This window comes from Oncorhynchus tshawytscha, linkage group LG11, assembly GCF_018296145.1.
Source record: "Oncorhynchus tshawytscha isolate Ot180627B linkage group LG11, Otsh_v2.0, whole genome shotgun sequence".
Taxonomy (NCBI): Eukaryota; Metazoa; Chordata; class Actinopteri; order Salmoniformes; family Salmonidae; genus Oncorhynchus; species Oncorhynchus tshawytscha.
Window position 1 is genome coordinate 25,781,639 of NC_056439.1, and position 13,220 is coordinate 25,794,858.

Consider the following 13,220-nt stretch of genomic DNA (forward strand, 5'->3'; position numbering starts at 1 on the left):
TCAGATTCATCCTTTTCTGTTGTTCCCCCAGCATATTTAAAATGATTTTACAGAGTACTGCACTTTGAATAACAACACGGAAATCCCTGGCGCCACACAATTTTGTCATATATTTATCTGCTCTTTTGCTGCCTCTTTTTTCCATCCTTTTCTTTTTTGAGTGAGGTGTCCTGTTTGTTTAGTCGGATGTGTTTCTGTGACAGGTTCTCTTCTGTGATATTCAAAAAAACAAACAAATAAACACAGGATTCTAATAGGCCTATCAGAATGCAAATGTAGCGGAACTAGGACTGCAGTCCCCCATGGATACCCAGGCTGTATCTTTGTGTCTGCCGGTGTGTTTACAGTTCTCTGGCAGCAGATGGCCAATTAAAGCACCAAAATATAGGCTTGTTATGGCAACCAACAGTCCTAGCAACGGGGAAGATGGCCCTTGTTGTTTTGTTGTGGCAGGTGTACCTTCAGTCTACGGCTGCTGTGCCGTGGTGGCTCTCCCTTTGAAAAGTACAGGTTCCCTCTCCACGTGAAGATCTATGGAGTATAACTTTTGTACATGGAGGAGCTGTTGTTGTGCTGTGTTGTCTTTTAAGGCCGGCCTGTCATATAACCTGTCACTGTTTAGCTGTGGTGTTATCTGTCACTGACTTTACTGTGTAACTAACTGTGGCTTTGTGTAGTTGTTGTGTCCTGTCTGGCTGGTTCAGTTATTTGTTATGGCTGGTGGAAGGTGTTTTTAACATTGGCGGTCTGGGTCCTGCCTATGTGTGTGTCTGCTCTCTGTCTTGGCCCAGGAGATCCATGGTGTGTGTGTAGACTGGGCTTTTTGCTGCCGTAACCACAGACTGAGAGATTACCATGAGTAAAGACTGGGATTATCATACTCAACAACATCACAGGTATTACTGATATTTCTCAGCATACCAATGAGCCTGGTTTTGTTTTTTGTGCAATGAAGGCAGACATCGGTTTTGCGTCCCAAGTGGCACCCTATTCCCTTTATAGAGCACTACTTTTGACCAGGGCCAATTGGGCTCTGGTAAAAAAAAAAGTTGCGTACTATATAGGGAAGGCAGTTTCATTTGGGACGCAGTCCTTAACGCCCTAACAAATATGAGGGTGAGAAAGATGAGGCTCCTATGTCATCATGCCATATCCTCTTTTTCTGAAAATCATACTCCACATGACCCAATGTACAGTGGTGCAAAAAAGTATTTAGTCAGCCACCAATTGTGCAAGTTCTCCCACTTAAAAAGATGAGAGAGGCCTGTAATTTTCATCATAAGTACACTTCAACAGACAAGATGAGGAAAAAAAATCTAGAAAATCACATTGTAGGATTTTTAATGAATTTATTTGCAAATTATGGTGGAAAATAAGTATTTGGTCAATAACAAAAGTTTATCTCAATACTTTGTTATATACCCTTTGTTGGCAATGACAGAGGTCAAACGTTTTCTGTAAGTCTTCACAAGGTTTTCACACACTGTTGCTGGTATTTTGGCACATTCCTCCATGCAGATCTCCTATAGAGCAGTGATGTTTTGGGGCTGTTGCTGGGCAACACGGACTTTCAACTCCCTCCAAAGATTTTCTATGGGGTTAAGATCTGGAGACTGGCTAGGCAACTCCAGGACCTTGAAATGCTTCTTACGAAGCCACTCCTTCGTTGCTCGGGCAGTGTGTTTGGGATCATTGTCATGCTGAAAGACCCAGCCACGTTTCATCTTCAATGCCCTTGCTGATGGAAGGAGGTTTTCACTCAAAATCTCATGATACATGGCCCCATTCATTCTTTCCTTTACACGGATCAGTCGTCCTGGTCCCTTTGCAGAAAAACAGCCCCAAAGCATAATGTTTCCACCCCCATGCTTCACAGTAGGTATGGTGTTCTTTGGATGCAACTCAGCAACTCAACTCTTTGTCCTCCAAACACGACGAGTTGAGTTTTTACCAAAAAGTTATATTTTGGTTTCATCTGACCATATGACATACTCCCAATCTTCTTCTGGATCATCCAAATGTTCTCTAGCAAACTTCAGACGGGCCTGGACATGTACTGGCTTAAAACCTCTTAAGCTTACCCCCTACTTTTTCGAACATTCTGTTAAAAATCGCGCAACATTTTGGTGTCCTGCTACTCATGCCAGGAATATAGTATATGCATATGATTAGTATGTGTGTATAGAAAACACACTCACGTTTCTAAAACTGGTTAAATCACGGCTGTGACTATAACAGAACGTCTGTTTCATCGAAAAGCGCAGGAAAATCTGATCACTGAAAGTGGAAAAAAATATCCATGCGCCACTTCAACCCATTGTTAAAGGTGAACCGTATTAAATGAGGCCGAGGTTGCAGTACCTACAGCTTCCACAGGATGTCTAGAGTCTTCTCATTTGCTTCGGATTTGTTTCTTGGTAGAACCGACCCAAGGGAACCGATTCCCTCCGACCTCCAACTTGATGTATTGGTTGAGTTTTTTCCGGACATTTTTTCCAGACGACCACCTATCGAATTTACATCGCCTCCTGATGATTTTTATCGCTTATTAACGTGTACTAATACCTAAAGTTGCATTAGAAAAGTATTTCGAAGTGTTTTGTGAAAGTTTATCGTCGACTTTTTAACTTTAAAAAAATGACGTTACGTTATAAAACGCTATTTTTTTCCGTTTATCACACAGTCTTCATAGATCGATATCTAGGCTATATATGGACCGATTTAATCGAAAAAAGACCCAGTATTGATTATGGGACATCAAGGAGTGCCAACAAAGAAGATGGTCAAAGGTAATGAATGTTTTATATTTTATTGTGCGGTTTGTGTAGCGCCGACTATGCTAATTATTTTGTTTTCATCCCCTACGGGTCTTTTGGGGTGTTACATGCTATCAGATAATAGCTTCTCATGCTTTCGCCGAAAAGCATTTTAAAAATCTGACTTGGTGCCTGGATTCACAACGAGTGTAGCTTTAATTCAATACCAAGCATGTGTATTTTAATGAACGTTTGCGTTTTAACTAATACTATTAGCGTTTAGCGTAGCGCATTTGCATTTCCAGAGCTCTAGTTGGGACGTCTGCGTCTCAAGTAGGAGCAAGAGGCTTAGGGACACGTCACTGCAGGATTTGAGTCCCTGGCGGCGTAGTGTGTTACTGATGGTAGGCTTTGTTACTTTGGTCCCAGCTCTCTGCAGGTCATTCACTAGGTCCCCCCCGTGTGGTTCTGGGATTTTTGCTCACCGTTCTTGTGATCATTTTGACCCCACGGGGTGAGATCTTGCGTGGAGCCCCAGATCGAGGGAGATTATCAGTGGTCTTGTATGTCTTCCATTTCCTAATAATTGCTCCCACAGTTGATTTCTTCAAACCAAGCTGCTTACGTATTGCAGATTCAGTCTTCCCAGCCTGGTGCAGGTCTGTAATTTTGTTTCTGGTGTCCTTTGACAGCTCTTTGGTCTTGGCCATAGTGGAGTTTGGAGTGTGACTGTTTGAGGTTGTGGACAGGTGTCTTTTATACTGATAACAAGTTCAAACAGGTGCCATTAATACAGGTACCGAGTGGAGGACAGAGGAGCCTCTTAAAGAAGAAGTTAGAGGTCTGTTAGAGCCAGGAATCTTGTTTGTTTGTAGGTGACCAAATACTTATTTTCCACCATAATTTACAAATAAATTCAATAAAAATCCTACAATGTAATTTTCTGGATTTTTTTTCTCATTTTGTCTGTCATAGTTGCAGTGTACCCTTGATGACATTGAATGTTCCTGAATTTCTGAGTTAGTTTGGACTTAACAGCATTACAATCCATAGCAAGACTTGAACATGGCTGTCTAGCAATGATGAACAACCAACTTGACAGAGCTTAAAGAATTTCTCTCATTTTTTTAAGTGGGAGAACTTGCACAATTGGTGGATGACTAAATGCTTTTTTGCCCCACTGTATGTGGACAGCTGCTGGTCAAACATCTTATTCCAAAATCAAGGGCATTAATATGGAGTTGGTCCCCCCTTTGCTGCTATAACAGCCTCCACTCTTCTGGGAAGGCTTTCCTCTAGATGTTGGAACATTGCTGCCGGGACTTGCTTCCATTCAGCCACAAGAGCATTAGTGAGGTCAGGCACTGATGTTGTGTGATTAAGCCTGGCTCACAGTTGGCGTTCCAATTCATCCCAATGAATTTGGCGTTCCAATTCATCCCAATGGGGTTGAGGTCAGGGCTCTGTACAGGCAAGTCATGTTCTTCCACACAGATCTCAACAAAACATTTCTCTATGGATCTCCCTTTGTGCACGGCGGCAATGTCATGCTGAAACAGGAAAGGGCTTTCCCCAAACCCCAAGATGGAAGCACAGAATCATCTAGAATGTCTTTGTAGGCAGTAGCATTAAGATTTCCGTTTACTGGAACTAAGGGGCCTAGCCCGAACCATGGAAAACAGCCCCAGACCATTATTCCTCCTCCACCAAACTTTACAGTTGGCATTATGCATTGGGACAGGTAGTGTTCTCCTGGCATCCACCAAACTCTGATTTGTCCATCAGACTGACATATGGTAAAGCGTGATTCATCACTCCAGAAAATATGTTTTACTCCGCTCAGGCCGATGCTTGGCATTGCTCATGGTTATCTTAGGCTTGTGTGCGGCTGCTCAGCCATGGAAACCCATTTCATGAAGCTCCTGACGAGCAGTTCTTGTGCTGACATTGCTTCCAGAGGCAGTTTGTAACTTGGTAGTGAGTGTTGCAACTGAAGACAAAATATTTTTTCACGCTATGTGCTTTAGCTGTCCTGTTCTGTGAGGTTGTGTGGCCTACAACTTCGCGGCTGAGCCATTGTGTCTTTTAGACGTTTCCACTACTTTCCACAGCACTTACAGTTGACCGGTGCAGCTCTAGCAGGGCCGAAATTTGACAAAGTGACTTGTTGGAAAGGTGGTATCCTATGACGGTGCCACGTTGAAAGTCACTGTGCTCTTCAGTAAGGCCATTCTACTGCTATTGTTTGTGTATGAAGATTGCATGGCTATGTGCTCGATTTATATACCTGTCTTCAATCAATTGTGGCTGAAATAGCCGAATCCACACATGTTTAGGGGTGTCCATATACTTTTGTATATACAAGTGCATTCGGAAAGTACTCTGACCCCTTGACTTTTTCCATATTTTGTTTAGTTTCAGCCTTACTCTAAAATGGATTAAATAGTGTTTTTTCCCTTTTCAATCTACAAACAATACCCCATAATGACAAAGCAAAAAACTTTTTAAAAAACATTTTTGCAAATGTATATTAAAACACACGGAAATATCACATTTACCGGTATTCGGCCCCTTTACTCAGTATTTTGTTGAAGCAGCGTTGGCAGCTATTACAGCCTCGAGTCTTCTTGGATGTGATGCTACAAGCTTGGCACACCTGTATTTGGGGTTGTTCTCCTGTTCTTCTCTGCATATCCTCTCAAGCTCAGGTTGGCTGCACAGCTATTTTCAGGCCTCTCCATAGATGTTAGATCGGGTTCAAGTCCGGGCCCTGGCTGGGCCACTCAAGGACATTGTCCTGACTTGTCCTGAAGCCACTCCTGCGTTGTCTTGGCTGTGTGCTTAGAATTGTTGTCCTGTTGGAAGGTGAACCTTTGCCCCAGTCTGAGGTGCTAAGTGCTCTGGAGCAGGTTTTCATCAAAGATCTCTCTGTACTTTGCTCCGTTCATCTTTCCCTCGATCCTGACTGGTCTCCCAGTCCCTGCCGCTGAAAACATCCCCACAGCATGATGCTGCCACCACCATGCTTCACCGTAGGGATGGTGCCAGGTTTCTTCCAGATGTGATGCTTGGCATTCAGGCCAAAGAGTTCAATCTTGGTTTCATCAGACCAGAGAATCTTGTTTCTCATGGTCTAAGAATCCTTTAGATGCCGTTTGGCAAACTCCAAGCAGGCTCTCGTGCCTTTTACTGAGGAGTAGCTTCCGTCTGGCCACTCTACCATAAATGCCTGATAGGTGAAGTGCTGCAAAGATGGTTGCCCTTCTGGAAGGTTCTCCCATCTCCACAGAGTTACCATCGGGTTCTTGGTCACCTCCCTGACCAAGGCCGTTCTCCCCCGATTGCTCAGTTTGGCTGTGTGGCCAGCTCTAAGAAGAGTTTTGGTGGTTTCCAACTTCTTATATTTAAAAATGATGGAGGCCACTGTGTTCTTGGGAACCTTTAATGCTACAGAAATGTTTTATTACCTTTACCCAGATCTGTGCCTCGACACAATCCTGTCTCAGAGCTCTACGGACAATTCCTTCGACCTCATGGCTTGGTTTTTGCTCTGAGATGCACTGTCAACTGTGGGACCTTATATAGACAGGTGTGTGCCTTTCCAAATCATGTCCAATCAATTTAGTTTACCACAGGTGAACTCCAATCAAGTTGTAGAAACATCTAAAGGATGATCAATGGGAACAGGATGGACCTCAGCTCATTTTTGAGTCTCATAGCAAAGGGTTTGAATACTTATGTAAATAAAGTATTTATGTTTCTTTTTTTAATATAAGTTAATATAAGTTTGCAAAAAAATGCTAAAAAACTATTTTTGCTATGTCATTATGGGGTATTGTGTGTAGATTGACGAGGGGAAAAAATATATAGTCTAATTTAGGTTATGGCTGAAACAAAATGTCGAAAAGGAGAATGGGTCTGAATACTTTCCGAATGCACTGTATAGTGTACTATTACCATGATGCTTGAATATACAATGGCTGCGTTCTATGCGGAATACATTACAGTTACCTGCCTGATCTCAGAAGTCCTAGTTTGGTGTTTAACATATCAGCTAACCTAAGATTTCGCAATCCGATGCAATGTAGTCTGCCTCGAATACGATCAAAGCCTTCCGGGTGCACACAATAGCAGCTAAGTCCTTGTAAAGTCCTTGTAAAAGATTTGTGCAGAGATAAAAGATAACATTTTTATCTCTGCACAAATGTATAATATGTCAGGAATGTAAAGTATGCAAGCTGTCCTGAGTTCGCTGAAAAGATAAATCAAAAATAATCTGTGCGGTATATCTCCACTCCCGGTGGGTTGTGATAGGTCTGATGACCTCTGAAGGTGGGTTGTGATAGGTCTAATGACCTTTGACGGTGGGTTGTGATAGGTCTGATGACCTCTGAAGGTGGGGTGTGATAGGTCTGATGACCTCTGAAGGTGTGTTGTGATAGGTCTGGTGACCTCTGAAGGTGTGTTGTGATAGGTCTGATGACCTCTGAAGGTGGGTTGTGATTAACTGGATCTGTATGCCCGGTCCGTGTGCTCTGATAGGTTGGACCCATACGGCCAGTGTTTTCTGATAGGTTGATCTGTATAGCTGGTGTGTTCTAATAGGTTGAATAAGCCCTCACGGTGTGTTCTGATAGGCTAAATGACCCCTAATAGTGCATTCCGATTGGCCGAATGACCGCTGATGACGAATTCTGCTCAAACAGCCTTTAATAAACACAGAGACAAAGGTCTCCTGAAAGGTCAACAGGAGATTGATAATGCTCTCGCTCTGTCCACGCCTGCTCCTACTACAGAAAATCAATCTTCAATAAAAGTGGAAAGGCATGTTGACCTTTCAAGCCTTTAGAGATATTTTTAGCTTAAAAAACTGTATTTCTTGGTCGCATCGTAACCTGTTAAGGAGGCTTGAGGTAGCCTCCCGAGTGGCACAGCGGTCTAAGGCATTGCATCGCGGTGCTGAGGCGCTAATACAGCCTGTGTCACAGTTGGCTGGGGGGGCTTTCCTTGGCTCATCGTGCTTTAGCGACTCCTTGTGGCGGGACGGGCAAGCTGACTCGGCCATCTGTTGAACAGTGTTTCCTCCAACATGTTGGTAGTGCTGGCTTAAAGTGACTTTTCTCACTCAGTGTTAAAGGAAATGATTTAGTCCCAAGTGGCTGTTGTGTTGAGAGACACCAATCAAGGTCCTAAGTTGGAGTTGCTCAAAGCCAGGCACCAGTTGCTTGACAAGTTGACGTTTAACTGATCTTTAAAGACCATTGTGGGTTTATTGCTGCACAAATATCTGACCAAAATGTATGTAGTAACAGAACAAACTGACAGCTGTCACATTCTTCGTCACATGTATTTGCGTAATGAGACCACAGTATTTTTGGCATTTTGAAGACTGCTTACAGTACATATATCTTATATAACCATTAGACTTGGTTGTGTTGGGAATGTGAAAAAGGGGACGATCAAGAGGAGAATATTTCTCTCTAACGATCGTTCAGCGTGCCTATTCTTATCTGTAACTGACAGACTGGCTACTTGCTACAGTATGTCTTTGACCAGCATCAGTGATCTCTGGCTTCTGAACGGGGCTGTTATGTGGCTGTGTCCTGATCAAGTTTAATGATGTACTCTCCTGAGGATCTGATGACAGAACTATCGTTACAGACTCTCAGCTTTCAGCAGAAGCACTCTGTTGGAACGTTCTGGGGAGAGGAGCAAGCAGAGCTGTGTGACCCAACCTACAGCCAGGCAGCCAGGTAGGCAGGGAGGAGCTAGATGGGTAGATGGGTCTCACATCTGTTTGTGCTGTCTTGCCAACTCCTATGGCTGTGTTATTTCAGAAACCAGCACTAGAGAGGCACAGTAAGAAAAATGTGAATTTGAACTTACGAATGGAAGAATGAGAGAGAGAGAAAGAGACAGAGAGTGAAAGAGAGAGAAAGAGAGATAGAAAGAATGAAAAGTGGGGATTTCAGTTAAGCCATATTTATTTTGGGGACAGTTAAACAGGAAGTTTTGTTCTGAATTACTCTGCTCTGCTCGTGTGAGGCAGGCGAGGCGAGGCAAGGGGAGCTTTGGTTAGTTCCTCTGACCCAGCAAGGCCAAAGCACATTAAAGGAAATGCCTCACATTCCTTGAGACTGCAGAGGAGTTGTCTCTCTCTCTCTCTCTCTCTCTCTCTCTCTCTCTCTCTCTCTCTCTCTCTCTCTCTCTCTCTCTCTCTCTCTGTTGCTCTGTTCTGGCAGGGTTACAGTACTGCTGCCTGGATATTTAGACTGGGGAGACGGCCATGCTAATTGCAGCAGACCTTGTTGTGTACAGAGAGAGAGAGGGAGAGGGAGAGACAGAGAGAGAAAAATGTGTGTGTGTGTGTGTGTGGGGGGCTGCCTCATGCCAAATGCAACATGTTTCTGTACAGGCAGGCAGAGCTTCCTGATTCAATGTGACTTCTCTATTTAACATGGTGCTGTTTGGGAAAGGGGCTTTACTTTCAGAACAGAATATGTAACTCTGATTCAGAGGGAGCAGTCAAAGAATGTGCATTCTAAATACCAGGCAAGGGCAAGGTTATGCTATGTTATCTAAACATCTGAATTATTTTGCATGCCTTATTTGTCAGTGTGTGTGTGTGTGTGTCTGTGTGTGCACATTAACTGATTATGTGGATGGACAAAGGGAGAGTAATTCATTTCTGTGAGCGTGGGGTGTGGGCCGTTTTAGAGGTCTGTAAACAGATCCATTTCATGCATTCCTCCCTGCAGTGAGTTTACACCGACGGGACATCTGTCTATCCAGCGCTGCCTCTATTCAGCGCTGCCTCTATCCAGCGCTGCCTCTATTCAGCGCTGCCTCTATTCAGCGCTGCCTCTATCCAGCACTGCCTCTATCCAGCGCTGCCTCTATTCAGCACTGCCTCTATTCAGCACTGCCTCTATCCAGCGCTGCCTCTATTTAGCGCTGCCTCTATCCAGCGTGGCCTTGTGACGTGTTCTGTTCCACCACCTGACCTCAGCCAAGATTTAGAGCCACTGTGTCTGGGGCTTCCTAAACTCATTCACATCAATCTGTCGGGCCGGTGGACACTAAGTCTGGCCAGGACTGTAACGATATAGCCACAGAGACATGTGTTAATAGGCTGTGGCTGTGTCACATTTATAGGGCAACGAGGCTAATATGGCCACCGCATACTGCGAGCACTAGACAGAGGGAGAGACACACTGTCGCCTTCTCTGTCAAGACTCTTCTTAGAATGTTTAGTTGGTTTTCATGTTGTTGAAATCAGAAATAGAAGAACAGTTGTTCTGAATGATCGAAGAATCAAGTTGATGTTTTCCACAGTTTTTCCCCCCCAGATTATTCATGGCTGATAAATTTTGGAGAATATTCAGGACCGCTTGCTAACTCTACATCCAAGCATGCATTTACCTTTTCATCCAAGCTACTCAATACTGCCCCTGCAGCCATAAGAAGTTAAAGGTGCAGATATCGTTCCGCCATTTCCTGACTTGTTATAGTTTAATATTATATTTTTAGCTGTTTGAAGCATGTGTACAAAACCGAAAGCAAAACACACAAAAACTAAACTTAAGAACAGGAAGCATCTACCACTTCTTAGATTTACTTTCAATGAGAATGACAGATCTGTAACTCACATTTCGATGCGAATTTGGTCAAGTCACCCAAAAAGTTGAATATTGCAGCTTTAATTGTATACTATAATAGAAAAAATAGATACCGCTCACCACGCTGTCACTCTCAACCAGCAACCACATGTCAACCAAACTGGCAATACCACGTGTGGGGACTCTCATCCTATGTAGTCTCTACCACCTTGAAGTGACCCAGCTAGGAATCCAGTGTAAACCCAATGATCTACATACAGTATGACACACTGGGGACCAGAAAGGGCCATTGTGTCCTTTGTGTTGGGGACAAAGGGAAATCAAATCAAATTATCTAAAGTCGCCAATAGCGGTTGTAGTGGTGGTGGGGGTGGGGCCTCTGTTCGATAATTAGCAGCCCCACACACAAACACCATGGGTCCCCCGCGGACATCACTCTGCAGGCCGGCCTCATGTTATTGACAGGTCCTCTCCGGTGGAAGTTTTGAGGCCACAGCAGCGGGCACATGCAGGAACCATCAGATTAGCAGAGCTAAGGGAGCATGGGGCTCTAACCTTTTTTCCCCATTCAAAGTCCCACAAGCACTATTGTGTGTTTCCCCAAGTCCCCAAGCACGACTCTCTTTAGAGCAAACGGCTCCTCTTGGAAAAATGTAGGGTGATTGGGTGGTGACCGTAAGTGTGGCTTAACTTTATGACGAATGTTCCCTGACATTTTCCTCCATTCTCTCAGAGGTGTTTGGGGATAGTATCATGACGGCCCAGTGGCTGTCCTCTGTGAACCGTCTGAGACACTGACCAATGAGCCAATGAACCGTGTCCTGTCTTATACACCAATGAGTCTATATCTTACCACTCCAGTGGATCAGGCACTACTGTAGAAATAATAATATGACTCCTGGGACTCCATGTAAACAGTGGCACTTGTTACTGAGTGAACTATCCTGGGTAAATAAATGGAAATGAAAATGAATAAAAGATCAAACCTCTTTAAATATTAGATGAAACATGTTTATTCTGGCAAGACATACACAAGTATTTTTTTCCCCCTTCACCTTCAATTGGGTTTTAAAAGCTTGACATTTAGGCGGATAATTGCCCTCTGCCAGAGATAGCAGTACATCGTCTCCTGTCGTTAAACCAACATCACTGGGCTGTTTGTGATAAGCTTGTCTTCCGCCTCACCTGTAGTTCTGCTCTGGTCAAATAAGAGAGCTACTGTAGCAGTGGCAGACTTGAACAGACTAACAGACCGTGAGTTGTTTTCTTATTGAATTCCCTGCGTATGTTTGTTTGGTCACCTGAGGTATGACATTATGTTCTCTTTGTGTTGTATTGGATTCCAGCAGAGCGGAGCCTACTGTTTATATGGGGTGAGGTGGTGCTGGTGCATGATGGAGCCGTGCGTGTGCGTGTACGCGTGTGTGTGTGGTGCAGCCAGCCAGGCTGGGCTGATAAAGATGCATCAGACACAGCTTCTTTCATGCGTGCCTCTCATTTGTCCCACCGGTCCTAACGATAACAAAACCCCTTTCACAGAAAAATGTGTTGTTGCTCCTTTCTAATGTGATTGGCCGTGCATAGTCTGATCTTGTGTTTTGATTTTTGTAAATAGTTTGTGGGAGCCTTATTTCCTGCTCACATTCGCTACCTGATTATTATTGTTTATTTATTTGTTGAAAAAAGCGTCAGAGGTGTTGCAATCTGGAGAAACAGCTCTAGTTTATTACCTTGTCCCTGAGGATGACAGCATGGGCTGTCAGCAGAGTTTTTTGCTGCTCTGGCTTTGCAGTTGAATTACGCTCCGTTCAGTTGTTCCAGCAAAACTCTTTGTATGCAAATATGTGCTTTCCCCGGGTCAGAAATGGCTTGGCCCATCAAATTCACAGTGACCTACGGTCGAGTGCAAATGCAACCATAGAAGGGAAAGGGCATTGCAAATAGTCACCATTTGTCACCCCATTCATCAGGTACCATATACATGAGCACGCACTCAACAGACTCAGGAAATGACTGAGGTGAAATACATGTGGGTGACTGTGTTATGGCGGTATCGGAGGGGACTAGGCCATCAGCATCTGCCAAGTACAGTCACATACAGCCCTGGAATGGAAATGAATGTCAAACCAGAGGAGACACTTCATTTTACAGCAGGAGGTAATATTGGATCTATTTCCAGACTGAGGTCTCTGGCATTCATCTGAATGGCTGTGTTTATCCCATTCAGTGTTGCCAGAGTCAGTAATTTTTCAAGTGAATGTTAGCAGCTAGATTCATTGTTTACCAGACATGTCCAAAACTATTGAGTGTTTCTTTCTGATTTTAAACGACCCCCTCAAAGGCAATGGTGTGACAGCTGGACTGCAAAATAACTGTGAAGTGCTCGTAATATGTGATCTCTGTCAACTCACAACAGGTCTGGAGAGGTCACTTGTCCCTGTTTACTGAGTAAATACTGCTGTGTGTGTATGTTTGAGTGTGTGCCGCTATGCTAGCCCTGTGTACACTGAGGGTTGAAAACATTAGGAACACCTTCATAATATTGAGTTGTACCCCCCTTTTGCCCTCAGAACAGCCTCAATTTGTCAGCCGTGGATTCCACAAGTTGTTGAAAGCGTTCCACAGGGATGCTGGCCCATGTTGACTCCAATGCTTTCCAGTTGTGCCACATTGGCTGGATGTCCATTGGGTGGTGGACCATTCTTGATACACAAGGGAAACTGTTGAGCTTGATAAACCCAGCAGCAGTGCAGTTCTTGACACACACAAACCGGTGCACCTGGCGCCTACTACATACCCCGTTCAAAGGCACTTAAATCTTTTGTCCCATTCACCCTCTGAATGG

At 44.0% G+C, this 13,220-nt stretch overlaps 1 protein-coding gene across 1 annotated transcript in view; it reads left to right on the top strand.

Annotated features, from left to right (window-relative positions):
• crim1 (cysteine rich transmembrane BMP regulator 1 (chordin-like)) overlaps nucleotides 1-13,220 on the top strand; it is a 124,779-nt gene that overhangs the window by 20,449 nt on the left and 91,110 nt on the right. The window lies entirely within an intron of this gene.